The following is a 23068-nucleotide window of genomic DNA, read 5'->3' on the forward strand; positions in this document are numbered from 1 at the left end:
AAAACAAGTCTGCTGATAAAGAATAAGAAAAGGAAAAAATAAATTAAGAAAGAGAACTGGAAACTAAACAGACTCAATGTAGAACTGGTGGACTGAGAAGCACTATGATGTAATATTAGTGTGAGAATGCTGAGATGAAAAATAACACATGAGAAAGAAACTCTGGTGAACTGAATGATATCAAACAGAATTAATCTGGTAAACCAAAAGCAGATAGGGTGGGAAAGGTGTACTGGGTGAGGAAGAATGCTAAGGCAACAAAACTTTTATTTTAAAGGAGTGAACAGTGAATTAATTTAGATATAAATCATAGAATCATAAAATAATTTAGGTTCGATAAGACCCTTAAAAGCATCAAATCCAACCATTAACCTAACACTGCCAAGTCCACCATTAACCATGTTCCTAAGAACCACATCTAAACATCTTTTAAATACCTCCAGGGATGGTGACTCAACCACTTCCCTGGGCAGATTGTTCCAATGCTTGATAATCCTTTCAGTGAAGATTTTTTTCCTAATATCCAATCTAAACCTCCCATGGCCACTTACGGCCATTTCCTCTCATCCTGTCGCTTGTTACTTGGGAGAAGAAACAGACCACCAGCTTGCTACAACGTACTTTCAGTCAATTGTAGAGAGTTAAAAGGTCTCTCCTCAGCCTCCGTTTCTCCAGGCTAAATAACCCCAGTTCCCTCCACCACTCCTCAGAAGACTTCTACTCTAGACCCCTCACCAGCTTCATTGCCCTTTTATGCACTCCAGCACCTCAATGTCCTTGTAGTGAGGGGACAAAAACTGAACACAGCATTTGAGGTGTGGCCTCATCAGCATGGAGTACAGGGGGATGATCGCTTTCCCAGTACTGCTGGCTACACTACTTCTGAGGTGAATCTTGAAACCAAGAAGAAAACAAAGTGAAGGAAAATTTTAAATAAAAGAGAATTAAGAATAATATATAAAGAAAGAGAAAACTCTGTGTGTATATGAATACCTGTATGTATAAAAAGAAAGGTTTTGTAAATTGCTTTATCCTCCCCTCTTAAAAAGTCTAAGTGACTTAGCAACTGGACAAGTGAAATGAAAAAAATGTGTGTGCAGGACCTTTCACAAGTGCAGAAGATAAATAAATAAATGCTCACCATAAAAAGAAGCTGACACTCTACATATTACTTATATAACCAGCTGAACATATGCTTTTCAGTAAAGGATTTCAACCCCAAGTGTTAATATATTCTTTGTACTGCAAAGGAAGTCCTTTCTACTTCAATCTCTTTTGCTGTCTCTGTATGAGTGGAAAAGGCTCCTTAGCTAAACTGTGGGCTAGGGTGTTTTCCAGAGAAGAATGTAGTGATATTGCTGAAGGCAAACACTTTCTCCTGTTGTCAAGCCCTTTGGCATAATGCGTTCACCATGCCATTTTCTGCATTGTGCTAGGACTCTTTTTCCTCTCTAAAGCATTTTAGAGAGTTTACGTTCAACCACGACACCAAGATTGCCCAAGCATATGTTTGGGAGGAAAGTATTTTTTCTGTCAACCTCAATTTTGATATAATGATTGATGAATTGTACTCAGAAGTATGTAAGTGATAGCCTTGTTTTACTATGACAGTAGAGTTGATTTCATTTGAGTAAATCTAAATAAAAAAAATAGTGAGAGAACAATATACTGAAAAGCTCTAGGATAATAATTTTTATGTTCTTCTTCCCCTCTTTGCCAAGCAGAGAATATCTCTATTCTTTAATTTTTTTTTTAATTTTTTTTTTTGGCACATAGTCACAAAACACTTCATATGGTACAGAATTTAAGGAGAACAGGTCTGCGTTAGTATGACAAGCATAATGGTGCTAGTTAGCATTTCAGAACTGGGAGATGACTGGCCATCTGGGAAAAGGGGAAATTTAAGGTCAACACATCAATAAGAATAAAAGCTGAGACACAGTTTTTTTTTATCTGCAGCAGCTATGCTGCCAAAAGATTGATACTAAAGTGCAAAAATCAAATACTGTATGTTCCAGCAATAATTCATTCATAAGTTTCAGTAGATCTGTCACATTACTTTTGTTCCAAGCACATGGCTTTAGCAGAATTAAAAGCTCCTCTCAAGCCAATGTCATCTAGTTCAAAGGAAAGGTTGGTATGGCACTATTTAATACATAATTTGGTGTAAATTACAGTTCCCGTGAACAACAGAAAATGAAGTTGATAATGGGATAGAAAATTAATCTTATTAGTAACAGTTTAAAATTGTGCAAATTGTCTGCTGCCCAGAGGAAAGAAAATATCTTATCCATTACAAGTTTTCCTAAGCCTGACTAACTTCATCAGTTCAGTGTGAATTTCACTCTGGGTACTGTTATACATATATTTACTTGGTTGTGGCACCCAAATACACTGGGAACTAGGCAATTCTCCTTACCAAGGAAATTCAAACACAATGCACAAGTGCAAAGGGATGCACGTGTGCAAAAATAAAGTAGGTGTAAAACTCTACTTTTCTATTATTGCTAATCATACACCATAAACACTGTCTAAAGAATTTGGTACAGCTGCTTCTAAGTACTTAGTTCCTATGAAAGCTCCTTCCTCTTTAAGAAAGATACCTGAAATAAAAAGCAAGTAATTATCCCCCCTCAACAAATAACTTAACTATTTTTCTGATTTGCTGTTAAGATAATGTTTAAAGTTCCTATCAGCCAAAGAATGCTGAAGAGATCTTATAGCATATCAGAATGGCAATCCCTCCCGAGTACCTGACAAAGTGTGCAGAAACCCTTTGCTGGGACCTAAGTTCTGCCAAGGACTTACAGCGTTGCATTTGATAAGACTTTTCAGTACACAGCTAATTTAGCTCTTATTCATGTACAGTGAATCCTTTCTCAGTTGGGCACTTTATGAGCTTAGCGAAAAGTCTACTGTGTATTTTCAGTCCACAGTTTTCAAAGGCTTATCATTCTGTCAAATCAAAACGGATTTCCTATAGGACAATAAAAGGCACTGCTACTCACTGAAAGTTATTTTGTAAAGCTTCAGCTTTCAAATGAACTTCAGTTCTTTTGGATACAGAGCCTCTGGAAAACAAAAGACTCTCAGATTTATTTATTTTTAATGTAACAATGAAAATAATTTCATTTTTCCTACTAATTTCACGTTCAAATGGCAAACTAATTGCTACAGAAGAAAAAAGTTAAAATAGACAAAATCAGCACTGGACAGATAATTCTAGTCTTTATGGAGAGCGCTTCTGATAGTTGGGTTTGAGTGTGAGTGAATATCAGGATTAGTACAGATGCTTTTTTATTGTAGTACTAGGTGCTATATCTAATAAATAAAAAACCCCTACGGCTTTCCATATTTACAGAAAAAAAAGTAATCACTGAAAGTTCCTAGAGTATAGTCTTATGCTATATAGTGTAGGTTCTGGTGTACAATTTCATGCACAATATTCTGCACAATCAAAAACAAAGCACTAAAAAAATAGAAGCAGCAAAACATAAGGAAACGCAATATCAGTTTTGCGAACAGAATGAGACAGAAATCACTGGAAAAAAAATCCCTTATATTTATGCAATTCCATGCAATCATGCGATCACACATTTAAGAACAGAATTACAATTCCATATGTAACAGTGTAGAAAATGGGGGTTACATATGAAAGTTTAATCTTGGAATTTCTCTTTAGAACTTTATAACATGACTTTTTTAACTTTAACAACGATGATGTGCTGAAAGTGTAATTTCCTGGGGTTTTCACAGAATCACAGAATATTTTTGATTGGATGGGACCTTGGAGATCGAGTCCAACAAACAACAACAACAAAAAAAAAACCAAAAAACCACACACCCAAAAAATCCCAGAACATCAACACCAAAACCAAAACAAAACAAATGCCCACACCCCACCCCACCCCCAAACAGACACAAACCAACAATCTCGGGCACTAGAGCATGCCCTGAAGTGCCATGTCTACACATTTCTTAAATACCTCCAGGGATGGCGACTCCACCACCTCCCTGGGCAGGCTGTTCCAGTGCCTGACCACTCTCTCAGTAAAGTAATTCTTCCTAATGTCTAATCTAAACCTCCCCTGTTGCAACTTCAGACCATTTCCTGTGGTCCTGCCATTATTCCCTTGGGAGAAGAGGCCAACACCCACCTCTCTACAACCTCCTTTCAGGTAGTTGTAGAGGGCAATGAGGTCCCCCCTCAGCCTCCTCTTCTCCAAACGAAACACGCCCAGTTCCCTCAGCCTCTCCTCATATGACTTGTTCTCTAGACCCCTCACCAGCTTGGTGGCTCTCCTCTGGACACGCTCCAGCACTTCAATGTCTTTCCTGTAGTGAAGAGCCCAGAACTGAACACAGTACTCGAGGTGAGGCCTCACCAGTGCCAAGTACAGAGGCACGATCACTTCCCTACTCCTGCTGGCCACCCTATTCCTGATACAGGCCAGGATGCCGTTGGCCTTCTTGGCCGCCTGGGCACACTGCTGGCTCATGTTAAGCCGGCTGTCCACTAACACTCCCAGGTCCTTTTCTGCTGGGCAGCTTTCCAGCCACTCTTCCCCAAGCCTGTAGCGTTGCCTAGGGTTGTTGTGACCGAAATGCAGGACCTGGCACTTGGCCTTATTAAACCTCATCTCATTGGCCTTGGCCCATTGATCCAACCTGTCCAGGTCCCTCTGTAGAGCCTGCCGACCCTCAAGCAGATCAACACTCCCACCTAGTTTGGTGTCATCCGCAAACTTACTGAGGGTGCACTCAATCCCCTTATCCAGATCATCAATAAAGATATTAAACAAGACCGGCCCCAAAACTGAGCCCTGAGGGACACCACTGGTGACCGGCCACCAACTGGATTTCACCCCATTAATTACAACTCTCTGGGCATGGCCATCCAGCCAGTTTTTTACCCAGTGAAGAGTACACTTGTCTATGCCATGATTCGCCAGCTTCTCCAGGAGAACGCTGTGGGGGACGGTGTCAAAGGCCTTACCAAAGTCCAGATAGACAACGTCCACAGCCTTCCCCGCATCGAGAAGGTGGGTCACATGGTCATAGAAAGAGATCAAGTTGGTTAAGCAGGACCTCCCTTTCATAAACCCATGCTGGCTGGCCCTGATCCCTCGGCTGCCCTGCACTTGCCATGAGAGCTCACTCAAGATGATCCTCTCCATGATCTTTCCCGGTACTGAGGTCAGGCTGACAGGCCTATAGTTTCCCGGATCATCCTTCCAGCCCTTTTTGTAGATGGGCGTCACATTGGCCGCCCTCCAGTCATCTGGTACCTCTCCTGTTGACCAGGATTGTTGATAGATAATGGAGAGAGGCTTGGTGAGCTCTCCCACCAGCTCTGAGTACCCTTGGGTGAATTCCCATCCAGCCCCATGGACTGATGCGTGTCCAGGTGCATAAGCAAATCATTAACTACTTCCTCCTGGATTATGGGGGGGTTGTTCTGCTCTCCATCCTTATCTTCCAGCCCAGGAGGCTGAACACCCTGAGGGTAGCTGGTCCGACTATTGAAGACAGAGGCAAAGAAGGCATTAAGTATCTCAGCTTTCTCCTTGTCCTTGGTCACAATGTTTCCCCCCGCATCCAGTAAGGGATGGAGATTCTCCCTGACTCTTTTTGTTGACGTATTTATAAAAGCTTTTTTTGTTGTCGTTTATATTAATGGCCAGGTTGAGTTCCAGCTGGGCTTTTGCCTTCCTAATTTTTTCTCTGTATTACCTAACAAGATCTCTGTACTCTTCCTGAGTTACTTCCCTTCTTCCAAAGGTGATAAACCTTCCTTTTTTCCCTAAGTCCCATCAAAATCTCTTTGTTCATCCAGGCCAGCCATTTTCCTCTCCCTTTAATTTTGCGCCTCATGAGAATAGCCCGCTCCTGGGCCTTTAGGATTTCCTTCTTGAAGAGCATCCAGCCTTCCTGGACCCCTTTGCCCCGCAGGGTTATCTCCCAAGGGACCCTCCCAACCAGGGTTCTAAACAGGCTAAAGTCTGCCCTCCGGAAGTCCAAGGTAGAGGTTTTGCTAACCCCCTTCCTTACCTCACTATGAATGGAAAACTTGACCGTTTCATGATCGCTAAGACCAAGACGGCCTCCGACCTCCACATCTCCCACTAGTCCTTCTTTGTTTGTGAAAAGTAGGTCTAGCAAGGCACCTCCCCTGGTAGGCTCACCTACCATTTGTGTCAGGAAGTTATCTTCCATACACTCAGGGAACCTCCTAGACTGCCTGCTCTCTGCTGTGTTATATTTCCAGCAGATATCCGGTAGGTTGAGGTCCCCAACCAGAACAAGGACTGGCGATTGCGAGACTTCAGCCAGCCTCTTATAGAATACCTCATCAACCTGCTCATCCTGGTTGGGTGGTCTATAGCAGACTCCCAACACAAAATCCCTCTTGTTAGCCTTCCCCTTCATCCTTACCCACAAACACTCAACTTCATCGTCACTGGAATCTAGCTCTATACAGTCAAAACACTCCCGAATGTACAGAGCCACACCCCCACCTCTCCTTCCTTGCCTGTTCCTTCTGAAGAGCTTATAGCCACTCATCGCAGTATTCCAGTCGTGACTGTCATCCCACCACGTTTCCGTGATGGCGACTACATCATAGCTGTCCTGCTGCACCATGGCTTCCAGCTCATCCTGTTTGTTGCCCATGCTACGTGCATTAGCATAGATGCACTTGAGCTGGGCTCCCGATTTCACCCCCATCCTTGGCCCTTTACCCCCAGGCTCATTATCAGTGGGCCTGGTTTTATCCCCTTCCCCCTCCACCTCTAGTTTAAAGCTCTGTCCATGAGCTTTGTTAACTCCTAGCCTAGTACCCTCTTCCCCTTTCAGGATAGGGTTTTCCCATTGTTTTCCCATTGTTTGTAATTCAAAATTTCTAAATGTCTATCCCTTTTCTCAAATGAAATGACAGAGCGAGAGTCCTCACTAACCCAGCATCCTTCAAGCCTTGGGCATGCTTACTTTGGGTTTAATCCTGACAGGCCCAGTTAGTCCCCCATCCCCCATCATATCTAGTTTAAAGTTCTACCAATGAGCCCTGCTAACTCCTGCCCCAAAATTCTTTTCCCCCTCTGGGACAGGTGCATCCCACCTGCCCCCAGCAGGCTAGGTGTCTCATATAGCTGCCTATGCTCAAAAAACCGCAAAACCCTGCCAATAACACCAGTCCCAGAGCCACGAGTTGACCTGTTGCCTCTCCCTATTAATTTCCTTATTCATACTTGCCACTGAAGGGATAGAGGAGAACACAACTTGCGTTCCTGATCCCTTAAGCAGCTGTCCCAAGGCTTTAAAATCTGTTTTAATTGATTTTGGCCTTCTTCTACCCACTTCCTCACTACCCACCTGAAATACTAACAGGGGGTAATAATCAGAGTGGTTTACCAGGGCAGGAAGTTTTTCCAACATGTCCCTAATCTGTGCCCCAGGGAGGCAGCAGACTTCCCTGTGAAGTGGGTCAGGACGGCATATTGGTCCCTCTGCCCCCCTCAGTAGAGAGTCACCCACAACAATGACCCATCTGCTTTTCCTTTTGGAGCTAGTAGTGATGCTGGGTCTATGGTGACTTGTTCTATCTGATTTCTCCAGCCTGGGTGCACTATCCTTCTCTCCAACAGCCAGTTCCTCCTGCAGGACTCCATACCTGTTCCGCAAGGGTAACTGGGGAGGTGGGAGGGGCCAGGAGGGGGCTCACCTGCTTCCCCAAGCAGGGACCTGTTTCCATTCCCCCTCTTCTCTGAGATCTCCTCCTATTGCTTGGTGACAAGAGGGGATGGGGTTCTCTGATTTATGTGGGGCCTCAACCTGTTCCCTTACTCTCAGGGAGTGGGCCCACCAGTCAATCTCTCCCTCACACTCCCCGATACTCCTCAGCCTCTCCACTTCATCCTTCAGCTTGGCCACCAGGCTGAGCAGATCATTCACCTGTTCACATCCAATACAGGTGTTGTCTCCCCTACCCTCCATGGCAAGAGCCAGGCCCCGGCACTCTCTGCAGCCAGAGGCCTGAACTCCCACACGTTTGCGTGAGGTCTCTGTCTGGGTGCCCACAGCTTTTCTAACAACAGTCTTCGACCGGGTAGCAACCATGGCTGGATCTCTACAAGCAACTGACACCTTGTGACTCGAAGGTCAGTTGGGATGAGCCCCCTAGTCCTCTGGCCCCTTAGAGGGATTGAACTTACCTCGTACACTGGTAGAGGCTCAGCACCCTGGCTGTACAGACTGCAGCCGGCTGAGGCACCCGCCGGGGCACACAGACAAGCACAAGGTCCTCACTCCGTGCTCTGTGGCCAGGGACTAGTCCCTGCCCTCCCTGAGGCTTCTTATACCCTGGAGGCTTGGTGAACCGGGGGTGGTGGTGGCTCCACCCAGGCTCCCTCAGCAGCACCTCCCACCAGCTGTCAGCCCCAGCACAAGCAGGGGGCTTGTCCCAGCTTCAAAAAGCCCCAAAAAGAGCTTCTCGTTGGCCTTTTTGCTACAGATCCCTCCCCCAGCACAGTCTTACCTGCCCTGAAGCTGGTCTCCGTGGCAATGACAAAGTTTTAACAAAGCAAATAGAAAATGTTAATTCCATAGAAGTCAGTAGAAAATGCAGAAGCATGATGCTGATGTTTGGAGACAGTAGATACCTTTGCCCCTCGAGTTTGAGTGAGTGAGTGATGATATTAATAGATTATCAAATTCTGTGGAACAAGATTAAATATAGAATGGCAATGAAAGACGATTTCCTTGTAGAAGCTTGCAAAGAGACACTTTCTTCATTGGTTTCACAAATTTTTCTAATATCTTATTGAGGACTCAGGCACTTAATTCATGTAGATCACATTTTCTGTCTCTTTTACCGAATCTTTCTCCCTATCATTACATGATGGTTCCCATGCTTTTTACTTTACTGTGTTCTATTCCTAGTTCAGAAAAATTTTCAAGAGATTTTCTGATGCCAGCACACTGTACCTCTGTGCCCTTTGGGAACTGGTTTGCAGAGCAATGATGGTACCAGATCTTACTCACAGCGCTTGGCACCACAGCTGTCCATGAACTGTTTCACCTCTGAATGAGTACATGCACCGCAAAGATTAAACAAACAAGCAAATAAACAATGAAAACAACTTTTGAGAATATAACCACTGGTTTTTCATGTCCCTCAATTATCCTCTTTTGTTGAAACTCTCAAAAATTTCTGTATCAAAGAGACAATCAGCTTGCAAAATTTCAGACTGACCTGTTAAAGTCACACACAATTATATCAGTCAGAATAAGAAAAAAGAAAGAAAAAAAAAATCCCTAAACTTAAGTATTGATGGTCCTAAAACAAATTATTTCTCTTCTAAAGTATTTTTATTTCCTTCAGAGTTATTTTCTGTGTAGTCCAGTAACATTTGTTTCACACTGCCATATTTCTTCCTTAGTTATACACAGTTCTTTTTTTAGCTGGAGGGGTTTTTTTGGTTCATATTTCTCCTCATCCACTGTGTCTTACACAGAAAATGTGATCTCAGCATTTGATTATGAGTTAAACTTCTGCACTTGGAATGTTCAAAGGAATCCAAATTAGTCAAATGAGACCAAATATCTTCATTGACCTTCAATCCAAACCGGAAAGCAAGCAAGCAAGATCAGCTTTCCACAGTGTCTCCCTCTGCTGAAAAGTCCTAGACAGCACTGACAAGGTAAATGAAGATGCTGCTTTTAAGGATGAGGCTTTGTGCTAATTTATGTTAAGACAAAATGTTACACACTACACAAACTGAAAGGGAAATTACTTTCTTACTGCCAGAGTCTGCCATACCACTCAGAGAGGAGAGATAACAGAGGACTAAAGAAACCTCTTTCTTCTCATGACTCAACCACAAAATGGCACAGTTAGGTTTACTAGCCTTTTCTGAGCTGACACCTTCTCACAGCCAAGTTGCAGCATTCCAGTTTAGGTGCTGGATGCAGGATCGGTGCTTGTCTATTGAATTTAGTGATGCAATTTGAATTGTTATTAATAGCTATGGACTATTTCAAAAGCAAATGGCTAAAGAATACTCAGGAAAATATTAGAGATTTATTGCCTAGGCTTTCAGAGATAAGTAGTCATTTTGGATGTCTGTCTTTTTCTGTAAACGGAGTACCACTGAGTGGGAAGTTGCCAATATGTTCTGAAAATCATAGCTTTTAAACCAGATCAAAATAGAGAAAATGAATATTTTCAGTTTTAAGAAAACCAAGATATGAATATGCAGAAAAATTGAATTTGCAATGGTGAAACAAGGATCTCAAATGATTACTAAACAGTAATTTTACATTTACTAGAAAAAAAAAATTACATTTATTAAAAAATTTAACATTCCCTAAAAAATTTCTACACCATAGGTGCATGCATTTGATGGTTTTAGTTCTATTTCTGATGTATCCCACATGTGTGGAGCGCTCTAGACATGAACGGTTATTAACCTGTCCTGACATTGTAATTCTTATTGCTGTTAATACATAGTTTTCAACTGGTAAGTCCTTTCATAAAGTGAAAATACCAAGTAAAAAATCCCTGAGTCAAAAAACCTCTAAAATTATCCTAGTTATTCTTGTCCATGCATCAAGATGGGCACAGCAGCCTAAGTAACATAGTTTGATCTATTCAAGCCATGAAAGAATGGTCCCAGCATACACATAGAATGAGGAAGTATTTAATTTGAATTTAGAAACACTTGAGGCACATTAGCAACATTCGTTGCTGCTAAGTGGAAGTCTTACATGCCAACTGGCATAGCAGGAGTAATATTCTAACATACTCCCTAGTGCTAACCGTTATAATTTTAGACTGTGCCTTTTTGAAGGCTTTAAATTCTGTTCACCTTTCCATTTCCAAAAAAGATGACTGAATTCCGTTTTCTCAAAACAAGATGCTTTGCAAATGACAGCTCTTTTTATGTTTTCCTTTGCTTACTGTGTGCATGCCACAAATTGTCAATATGCCTTAGAATAAAAATAAAATAAAAAAAAAAAAAAGATACTCAGGCAAAGAACTAGCATCGAGCTGATGCTAAACTCTTCAAACTAATGACCTGATATTTGTGACCTTATGCTTGTCATAACAATAGCAATTACATGACCTAAATATAATAGACCTGTCCTTTAGATTTCTTAATAAAATAAAAAAAATTCCTTCTTCCTCATTTTGGCTTTCATTGTTACAAATATATTCAACGTGTGAAAAATAATGGACACTAAATATAGTCCTTCTAAAATTGAGAATGTGTAAATATTCTCTAGGCCACCATTAATAATGAATACAAACTTAACATAAAACAGCAAAGACATGGGAGACAGAGATTATTTTTTATTTGGATTCTAGTCTACTCACACAGGGAAAGAAGTGGAAAAGGATCTGTGAAAGATCATTACCTGAAGAGTAGATTTCAAACTTATTGAAGTAGGAGGAGGACAAGCAGCAGCCTAAGGCCATGTGCTTTCTTGGGAACAGAGTACTTGCAGAATTCTTTTTCACATTTTTTGTAAGAATCTACATACTGAAGTAGCTATTAAAGGATGCAAATAAATTAGATAATGACGTGTTACTCAGCCTGGATTCAGACTCCTCCTTCACATGTTATAGAACTGTGAGGAAAACCATACCTAGCTACTGATTCCTCATAATCCCTTTCACTGCCCCCAACCTGCCCCATTGTGAAGTTTAATTGCAATGCAAAGTGGCTGTAGAAACATCTGAGAAAACTAGAGACCATGGAGCTGAAGTTTATTTGTACAGGCTTGACAACAGAGAGCTCATCATTAAAAAGCATACTTTCAAGTCTTTTAAACTGCAACTGGCACCCAAATTAGCTTATTTCAAGCCAGTTATTTCTAGACTTCACTATTGTCACCACTGTGATTTTACACACAATTACATTATTCCTGGGGACAGCATTAACGGCTTCTTGAATCACACGAGTGAAGAAAATTATTTGCCTGTCCCAAGAATTTCTTTGTTGATTCACAAAAATGCTGGGGATTTGCTGGTATCAGAATGATTACTAAATCAAAATGACTGATCAAACATGTATTTCCCATTTACGAAACTTGTTTTAAAGTGTGACTTAATTTGGCTTGAGTATGGTTGGTTCTGCCTTTAAGCAGGGAGATAGAACTAAGGACTTCTTCCAGCAGCACCCAGCACTAATTTATAATGTTTTACAACATGGCAGTACGTAAAAGATTATCCTTGAAGGTATGGAAGTATTCCACCATCAAATGACATGAGATTTATTTGTTTGACTAATGAGGTGACTGCAGAATGGCAGTCTGCAGTGGGAGTTTTGTTGTTGGGCCTATTGAAGCAGTGCTTGAGAGAGCAACGTCATTGTTCAACAGTGATGGTTTCCTGGCTCAGAGCAGCATTTCTCTGTTTAACTTACACATTTACTCTGTGTTCCCAGTGGCTTATTTTTATTCCTGTTCCCATTGTTTTTGTTTGAATTGTCTAAAATCCCAGCACATAAATGTTATTAAATACTATACATTATGATGATGATTTCATTTTGGCTTTTGCATTTTCCTCAGTTCACTGTAATGGGTATAGTTATTGAAGGTCTTTTTGTATAATTAAAAATTTAATTAATAAAAAATATTTGGTTAGTTTTATCATCTACACTAACTGCACAGTTTTAGCAAAACCAAGATCCAAACATATGACTGGGCACCAAAATGTTACTACTTCAAGTACAGCTAGAGATTTTCCTCGTTTCTGATTACACAGGGAATCCAGTTTGTCACTTTTGATACCCAAAAATTTTTCTCAGCAGCCTTTGCTTTTGGTGCCATAACACACTTCTGTGTGGTGACTATTAATATTTTCACCGATTAAGAAGAATAAAACATAATTTGATCCTTACATCACACACTGCTTCTGTTGAGATCTTCCAGTTGATCTCAGATACTTAAGTCTTTAAGACGAATTCTATGAAACAGGCAGCATTTACTACAAATGCATTGTGGCCACAGTGTACTTGAAAAATGAACGGGAGAGAACTCCTAGATAGATTGTAGGGAAATTCTGTGTCTGCTTAAGAAATATATAGTTCAGAAAGGAAACAGATGTATATTAACAAGACATTGCAAGTCAACAGAGTGCACCTGATGGCCATTCACCCATAAGTACTGGTTCTTTCAGGAATGTTTCATCGGTTGGAACAGTTCATGCCATTTTCTCTATAAATGTCAGTTCTGAAAGTTCTTGCACTGGTAAATTGTAGCTGAGCATACCCAAACAGTACAAACAATCCAGATTTCAGAGGGCAGGACGGGTGAATAAAAATACATTTCACCAGAGTCCAAATGTATGTTACACAGAATCACAGAATCACAGAATCTTAGTGGTTGGAAGGGACCTTTGAGATCATCGAGTCCAACCACATTAAAAAAAAAAAAAACACACACACAAACAAACAAAAAAACACAACACACAAAACCAAACAAACAACAACCCCCCCCCCAAAAAAGAAAAAAAAAAAAAAAAAAAAAAAGCACCCACCAACTAAACCCCACACCCACAACCTCACACACAACACCCCACCACAAACCAACAATCCCAGGCACTAGAGCATGCCCTGAAGAGCCACGTCTACACGTTTCTTAAATACCTCCAGGGATGGTGACTCCACCACCTCCCTGGGCAGGCTGTTCCAGTGCTTGACCACGCTTTCAGTAAAGTAATTCTTCCTAATATCTAATCTAAACCTCCCTTGCCGCAGCTTCATACCATTTCCTCTGGTCCTGTCGTTATTCCCTTGGGAGAAGAGGCCAACCCCCGCCTCTCTACAGTTTCCTTTCAGGTAGTTGTAGAGGGCAATGAGGTCTCCCCTCAGCCTCCTCTTCTCCAAACTAAACATGCCCAGTTCCCTCAGCCTCTCCTCATATGACTTGTTCTCCAGACCCCTCACCAGCTTGGTGGCTCTCCTCTGGACACGCTCCAGCACTTCAATGTCTTTCCTGTAGTGAGGGGCCCAAAACTGAACACAGTACTCGAGGTGAGGCCTCACCAGTGCCAAGTACAGAGGCACGATCACTTCCCTGCTCCTGCTGGCCACGCTATTCCTGATACAAGCCAGGATGCCGTTGGCCTTCTTGGCTGCCTGGGCACACTGCTGGCTCATGTTAAGCCGGCTGTCCACTAACACTCCCAGGTCCTTTTCTGCTGGGCAGCTTTCCAGCCACTCAGCCCCAAGCCTGTAGCGTTGCTTGGGGTTGTTGTGGCCGAAATGCAGGACCCGGCACTTGGCCTTATTAAACCTCATCCCATTGGCCTTGGCCCATTGGTCCAATCTGTCCAGGTCCCTCTGTAGAGCCTGCCGACCCTCAAGCAGATCAACACTCCCACCTAGCTTGGTGTCATCCGCAAACTTACTGAGGGTGCACTCAATCTCCTTATCTAGATCATCAATGAAGATATTGAACAAGACTGGCCCCAAAACTGAGCCCTGAGGGACACCACTGATGACCGGCCGCCAACCAGATTTTGCTCCATTAATCACAACTCGCTGGGCACGGCCATCCAGCCAGTTTTTTATCCAGCGGAGGGTACACTTGTCTATGCCATGATTCTCCAGTTTCTCCAGGAGAATGCCATGAGGGACGGTGTCGAAGGCCTTACCAAAGTCCAGGTAGACAACATCCACAGCCTTCCCCTCATCGAGAAAGCGGGTCACATGGTCATAGAAAGAGATCAAGTTGGTCAGGCAGGACCTCCCTCTCATAAACCCATGCTGGCTGGCCCTGATCCCTTGGCTGCCCTGCACATGCCTTGAGAGCTCACTCAGGATGATCCTCTCCATGATCTTTCCCGGTACTGAGGTCAGGCTGACAGGCCTGTAGTTTCCAGGATCCTCCTTCCGGCCCTTCTTGTAGATGGGTGTCACATTGGCCACCCTCCAGTCATCTGGCACCTCTCCTGTTGACCAGGATTGTTGATAAATAATGGAGAGAGGCTTGGTGAGCTCTCTTGCCAGCTCCCTGAGAACCTTTGGGTGAATGCCATCTGGCCCCATAGACTTATGCGTGTCCAGGTGCATAAGCAAATCATTAACTACTTCCTCCTGGATTACAGGGGAGTTGTTCTGTTCTCCATTCTTATCTTCCAGCCCAAGAAGCTGAACACCCTGGGGGTAGCTGGTCTGACTATTAAAGACAGAGGTAAAGAAGGCAATAAGTATCTCAGCCTTCTCCTCATCCTTGGTTGCAAGGTTTCCCCCCGCATCCAGTAAGGGATGGACATTCTCTGTCACTCTCTTTTTGTTGATGTATTTATAGAAACTTTTTTTGTTGTCCCTTATATTAATGGCCAGGTTGAGTTCTAGCTGGGCTTTTGCCTTCCTGATTTTTTCTCTGTATGACCTAACACAATCTCTGTACGACCTAACACAATCTCTGTACTCCTCCCGAGTTGCCTGTCCCCTCTTCCAAAGGTGGTAAACCTTCCTTTTTTCCTTAAGTCCCATCGAGAGCTCTTTGTTCATCCAGGCCGGCCATTTTCCCCGCCCTTTAATTTTGCACCTCATGGGGACAGCCTGCTCCTGGGCCTTTAGGATTTCCCTCTTGAAGAGCGTCCAGCCTTCCTGGGCTCCTTTGTCTCTCAGGACTACCTCCCACGGGACTCTCCCAACCAGGGTTCTGAACAGGTTAAAGTCTGCCCACCGGAAGTCCAAGATGGAGGTTTTGTTAATCCCCTTCCTTACCTCACTATGAATGGAAAACTTAACCATTTCATGATCACTAAGCCCAAGACTGTCTCCGACCTCCACGTCCCCAACTAGCCCTTCTTTATTTGTGAACAGTAGGTCTAGCAAGGCACCTCCCCTGGTAGGCTCACCTACCATTTGTGTCAGGAAGTTATCCTCCATACACTCGAGGAACCTCCTAGCCTGCCTGCTCTCTGCTGTGTTATATTTCCAGCAGATGTCTGGTAAGTTGAAGTCCCCAACTAGAACAAGGGCTGGCGTTTGCGAGACTGCAGCCAGCCGCTTATAGAATACCTCATCAACCTGCTCATCCTGGTTGGGTGGTCTATAGCAGACTCCCAGCACAAAATCACCTTTGTTAGCCTTCCCTTTCACCCTTACCCATAAACACTCCACTTCTTCATCACTGGAGTCTATCTCTATAGAGTCAAACAACTCCCTAATGTACAGAGCCACACACACCCCCCTCCTTCCTTGCCTGTTCCTTCTGAAGAGCTTATAGCCACTTATTGCAGCATTCCAGTCATGACCATCGTCCCACCATGTTTCCGTGATGGCAACTATGTCGTAGTTGTCCTGCCGCACCATGGCTTCCAGCTCATCCTGTTTGTTGCCCATGCTACGTGCATTAGCGTAGATGCACTTGACCTGGGCTACTGATTTCACCCCCATCTTTGGCCCTTGACACTCAGGTTCATTACCAGCGGGCCTGGTTTTATCCCCATCCCCCTTAACTTTCGGCTTAAAGCTCTGTCCGTGAGCTTTGTTAACTCTTAGCCTAGTACCCTTTTCCCCTTCTAGGAAAGGGTTTTCCCATTGTTCTCTAGCAGTAATTTCTAAACGTCTATCACCTTTCTCTGATGAAATGTCAGAGTGTGAGTCCTCACTAATGTGGCCTCCTTCAAACCGTGGCATGCTTTCCTCAGGCTTAATCTTGACAGGCCCAGTTATCTCCCCTTCCCCCCTCATATCTAGTTTAAAGACCGGTCAATGAGCCCTGCTAACTCCTGCCCCAAAATTCTTTTCCCCCTCTGGGACAGCTGTGTGTCACCTGACAATGGCATGCCAGGTGTCTCATATAGCCACCTATGTTCGAAAAACCCAAAGCCCTGCCTGTAACACCAGTCCCGGAGCCACAAGTTGATCTGTTGAATGTTTCTGATCTCTGTTCAGGGACTTATTCTTTTAATGAATTTAAGCTAATGAGGGTAATTTCAGTTTCTCTACAAGGCTAAGCTAGCAATAGTAAGTGGGAAACAGAGCTTCTTTGTGTTTTCTGATACAGAAGCCATTTTGATGACAGTGCTTTTCTGATTTTGATGGGATTTTTAGTGTTTGAGTCAGTGTGACTGGCAATCTAGAAATAATTTCAGAATCCAAAGATTAGTCAATGAAAATATGAATGTAGAGGTAATAACTTGTCCGTGTAAGTGTGTGCATGTGTACATGGATGTGATGGGAGTTGGGGGCTGATCCGGCCAAGCACTGCACATTCTGTCCCTATTCCAGCAGAGCACTGAAGCACGCATGTGGTTAATGGAGGCTGCACATTTCATGATTGAACGCTTAATGCAGGACTGTTTCATTTCCAGAGGGTTCAGTTTGTACCTAGTCAGATCACATATACATTTTGTTTGGGATTCAGTCAGTTCTCTGACATTTCTCTCAAAACCCATCTCCACCTTCCCCTCCAAAAAGGAATATAAGACAATATTCAGTAATCCCTGTATAGTAGTGAAGAAACTGTAAATAATTTATGTACATATTTAACTATTGTAACTTTCAAATTAGAGTGTTATTTTATTCTCACATTTCCTCTATCCCACCACCACTGAAAAAAAAGAAGTAATTCTATAACTGCTTAATTATTTTTCTCTTGTCTGTATAGATTTTTCCCTACATGTATTCCTAGCTAGTAGTAATAAATTACTCTTTTATGTAAAAAAAAATCAATATTGTTGCTTTAACATTTTAATAGTTTCAAAATGCCTTGAGGGCATTTTTCCTCTGAAGCATGTATATGACTTTCAGTAACCCCTAATGAGTTACTCTTGCTCATCAAGGTGAAACTATGCCCTATAGTGTTGCATCTAATTTTCTTTTTCCTTCTTTGTCCTTTTCCTTAGCTAACTGCTTGGTAATGAGATGCTAATGAGGATATGACAGAATATTTAAACTTTAAAAAAATCAGAAATGGAGTTAGCTTAACACTGAAATCGGTCTTTGAATATCATAATGCAGCAAGATACAGTGCACTTACAACAATACTTACAATATTTAGTGTAATTTTAGAACTATTTATCTATCTGGTTCACCATAGGAAGAAAATGATTTCTTCAATCGAGAATGAGTTAGAGTGATCGAAGTATCCTCTGTGTTGCCTTTAAAAAGGAACACTTGTCTTCCATTTTGATAGTGTGAAATCTTTAACCTGGGAAATGTCAAACTGATTGTTTCTTTCCCAGATATTACCCAGGTGAGGTTTTCCCAGTTCACTTCTAACCTTGCTGTCAGCTCACTTTAATGGAATCTTATCAAACAATCTTCATGCTCTCCTGCCCAGCATGTGATCTTCCTCCAGTTTTCCTAAAATGAAAACAGTGAAATCCTCTGTGTTGTTTGGCTGGCACCTCTCTCCTGAACTGACATGAGATCAGAATCAACTATTATTTTCACCACTGAGGCAAGAATTACTGGAAGGAAAGTTTATTAACTAGCTTATTAGTTATTAACTAATAGTTTAAGCTATTAACTTTCTGATACTTTTTTATTTCAGATTTATTGGCTCCAACTTCAGATATGAAGCTGAAGTTACGTGTAGCTCGATATGTAGGATCAGTCTCTTTTGGATTTTGCAATCTGTTACTGCAGGTCAGGCCTATCTGAACTTTTCTTTCAGAAGTCCAGATGAGATCGGCTTAGCCATTTACGTATTTTTATGATCCCATCTTGGTGCACGTGACACTATGACATACCGATAGGGTAGTAATAGCATGTATGAACACATATATCAGTCTACAGACTATTTTCACCCTTATGTCTGCAACACTTTCAGTAGTTTGGATACTTTTCACCCAGACAGTACCGGTTTAGGGTCACTAAATCACTTCTCATAATTTCTTAATTTATCAAACTCATCTGAAAGAAGGCAAAAGATTATAATACAGAGCTAAACTATCTTGCAAAACTTTCAGAAAGAAGATCCCACTTTTCTCCCCACTCTTTCCCCCATCATTATTTTTAAATGGGAATTCAATCGTTTTCATGTATCTAAAGCAAGAAATTCCATAACAGGTTTTTTTTTTTTATTTTATTTTTAGCTGCTATTTCAAGAAGTTATCCCACAATCTCTTGAGTTCAACCACTGAATTTTTATCATTTGTAGGTAAATTCTGGAAGCTTTTCTTCCTTAGCCCACAAGCCCTGAGGACACCTTCTCTATCTTATTTTTCCTTGAGATCACTGAGGATACTGTCTTTTTGCTGTTTCCCAGAGTGATGGTAGATTCATAGAATCATAGAATAGTTTGGGTTGGAAGGGAACTTTAAAGGTCATCTAGTCCAACTTCCCTGCAATGCCCAGAGATATCTTCAACTAGATCACATTGCTCAGAGCCCAGTCCAACCTGACCTTGAATGTTTTTGGGGATGGGGCATCTACCACCTCTCTGGGCAACATGTTCCTGTGTTTCACCACCCTTATTGTAAAAAAATTTCTTCCTTGTATCTAGTCTAAATTTACACTGTTTTAATTTAAAACCATTACCCCTTGTGCTAGCGCAACAGAGCCTACTATAAAGTTTGTCCCCATCTTTTTTATAAGCCCCCTTTAAGTACTGAAAGGCCTCAATAAGGGCTCCCTGGAGGCTTCTCTTCTCCAGGCTGTACAATCCCAGTTCTCTCAGCCGATCCTCATAAGAGAGGTGTTCCATTCCTCTGATAGTTTTTGTGGCCCTCCTATGGACCTGCTCCAACAGATTCATGTCTTTCCTGTGCTGAGGGCTCCAGAGCTGGACGCAGTACTCCAGGTGGGGTCTCACCATAGCAGGGTAGAGGGGTTGAATCACATCCCTTGACCTGCTGGTCACGCTATTTTTGATGCAGCCCAGGATACAGTTGGCTTTCTGGGCTGCAACCACACATTGTCAGCTCATGTCCAGCTTTTCATCCACCAGTACCCCCAAGTCCTTCTCAGCAGTGCTGGTTTCAATTCCTTCACCTCCCAACTTGTATTGATACCCTATATTGATATACACTGCATCTGAACCTAAGACACTAGATAACATTGACTAGAGGAACTGACAAGTAGCATAGTTAAGCAGCTATGGAGCTATGTGTCTTCTGGATGCCTCACCATTCAGATCAGTTTAAAAGGCACAATGGAGAAGCCCATAAGGACTTCTGGGTCCTGGCTTTGTTGCATAAAGCTTGCAGTCTCTGAGAGATCACCTGAGCCTTTCAGGGGTTTGCTGTGTTGTGGCTCCCAGGCTCTCAGACTGGAGGCTTTAGTAAGACCATCAACCTCACTGTGTAGACTCTCAAGCCATAGGATCTTGGTAATTTGTCAGTTACCAGACAATTTTTTTAATTTTTTTTTTGTTGGTCGGACTTGGTGATCTCAAAGGTCCCTTCCAACCAAGAAGATTCTGTGATTCATTCCAGAACTGGGAACACCATAGCCAACTGCTTCCAGGGTCAGTGGCTCCAGGGCAGATCAATCATGTAGAATGACCCAGAACAAATCAGTTTTGTGAACCTACCCCAGCTTTTGACAAACAAAGCTTGCAGGTTTCCTGTTCTGGAAGTAGTTTGGTCAATCTGCCCCAGACCTGCCAAAGTTGGCAGCAGTAAATTGATTGCTCTGAAGCAGCCTGGCAAGACTGGAGGATTTTCCTTTAATTTGGCAAAATGTAGTCAAACCTGAGATGAGTCAAACAAAGCATTCAAGCTTAGTGAAACATTTTTTAATGAAAATATTTCCCTAGGAAATATCTGACCATCTGTACTCAAGTTAATAGAGCCAGTTTTCACTAAGGTCATAAATATGAATTACATGCATGTTTCCATTAGCATTATACTCTAAACACAGTGTGTTTTTTTAAAATATTAAGTCAGGGTTTTTATGATGCACATAGTATTTCAGTTTTGGACCAACAGCTTTTAGCAGTCTTTGTATTATGCTTCCTTTTTCCATATAGGTTTTGTGTGTATGTTCCCTAAACAGAGCATACACTCTGCAGCTGTTTAGAACACTGTCAATATGACTTACTTCCACAGTATCCAATGCTTCCTTTTTGCTGGATGTGTCTGAAGTGAGTAGCTGCCTTACAAACCAGAGTATTTCAGTTTAGAAGACAATTGGAGACAGTTCAGTTTGTCACTTTTGTTATGCATTTGTGTGACTCTCTGATGATTCCTGGAGAGGTCTATTCCATTCTGTTTACCAGCATAACCAAAGCATCTGTGTGCCAAATAAAAGCCAGTGAATAAAACGCTGAAGCAAATTTTGGAAAATATAGCTTCCAGACTTTCTCACACCTTTCTTGAAGGCTCTTGTCACAAGATTAAAATCCAGCAGACTACTCCTTCTGACTGAGTGATATTTGTTACTCTGTGAAAAGTGGAAACATTTTCAATATATATCTGATATCTTCATCCTGGCATCCAGGACAACGGAAATAGAAGAGTCCTGCTGGGACATGACAAGTGAGAGTCATAGACTGTATCTTCTCAAAGTGGAGAAGAAGGAATTAAATGCAGTGTACATAGATCCCTCTTTAGCATGCACATTTTTATGGATCCTGTTTTAAGACATCTAACTTCTCTAATAAATCATATAGGGAGCTTTATGATTCCATCCTTGGGACCAGTGCTTAAAAATTAGGTATTGGGATGTTTTAGCTCTCTTTGAATCTAAGCCAATGAGAGTTAGCATTTCTAAATCCCCACTGAATAACAGTGGGATAGGAGAAGGAGAAAATTGAGTTTTAGTGAGTCTGACTAAGAATAAATCATAACCCTGAGGATATATACTTATAATGCTTCTAACGGGAATTCATTGTGATTTTGATGAGGAAGGGAAAGACAGAGAAGTAGAATGTATCAAAGTCTTTGAGAAACCTCAAAGGAAACAAATAGAATTGGAATTATTCAGTGGGATTATATATATCCCCAAACCGTCTAAACATAGACTGGTCTTAGAGCATACGTTATGGCCCAGTGGGATAACTTGGAAGAAAACCAAGCTTCAATAATTATTCTGCATATATAAAATTAGCATTTAAATAAAGTTAATGACTTGTGTCAAAGTCATAAAAAGAATTTAAAAAATCCTTCTTGGTAAAAAAAGTTATGTTTTTAAAATAGTGTATATAAATGTCTGATAAGGTAAAAGAGTTGAACTTGCAAGTGTAGAATTTCTGTAAGCAAAATGTTGAATTCACCTCTTCATTAGACTGTCCCATGCATTTGTAAATTCCAGTTCTGGAGTGAGCTGGATGTTCCAGTTACAGCACATTCTTGTTTCAAAGGAACGGGATTTTACAACTGGTGAATTAAACACAAAAAATGGCATCCTTAAGCATTTGTCAATTAATTTCCTTGGGTAAGTCTGAACTACTGTGAAAGGGACCCTCCCTTCTTCAGGAAAGAAGACCTTTTTAATTCTCAGGATTGTACCAGTCAAGCACAAAAACATTTACTCTGATGGTCTGTTTTTGTGGAACAGCACTACATAGGCCCTCAGCCAGAATGCCTGTTCATCCCAAACACACTCCTTTTCCTTTTGAGGAATCCTCTTGTGCTTCTTTCCAGAGAGCTTTCTTAGCTGGAGAGGTGTTTGGTATTGAGGATTCTCCTTTCTTCCTTCCAGCTGTCTCTAGCTCAGGAAGGTGAATAAACAGGCATTCCATTTATTTTTTAATCTTCTTTGAAAGTCTGTTAACCAGTTAGGTTGGGTTTTTTTGGTTGGTTGGTTGGTTGGTTGGCTGTATGTACATTGATACACTAATATTCTGAAATTCTGTGCCACTGGGAGTCATCTGTTCTTATAAGGGAGACCTAGACTCCAATGTTATTGGAACATGGTTTTTCGGTTGTTGCTTACTAACAAATATCCAGGGCAATACTTCAATAACATTGTCATTCTCAACAGATGTCCTCTGGTTCATATTATTGACTCGCCAGAGAATTTAAGTTATAAATACCAGTACATGTGGAAAACTTTCTTGTGAGTTATCTGTATAAAGACTGCGGGATCAACCTCTCTGGAGTGATTTTTTTAAAGTGATAATAAAATGATGTACTCAAATTAGTGTTATATTTTAC

This window comes from Numenius arquata, chromosome 7 (assembly GCF_964106895.1).
Source record: "Numenius arquata chromosome 7, bNumArq3.hap1.1, whole genome shotgun sequence".
Classification (NCBI taxonomy): domain Eukaryota; kingdom Metazoa; phylum Chordata; class Aves; order Charadriiformes; family Scolopacidae; genus Numenius; species Numenius arquata.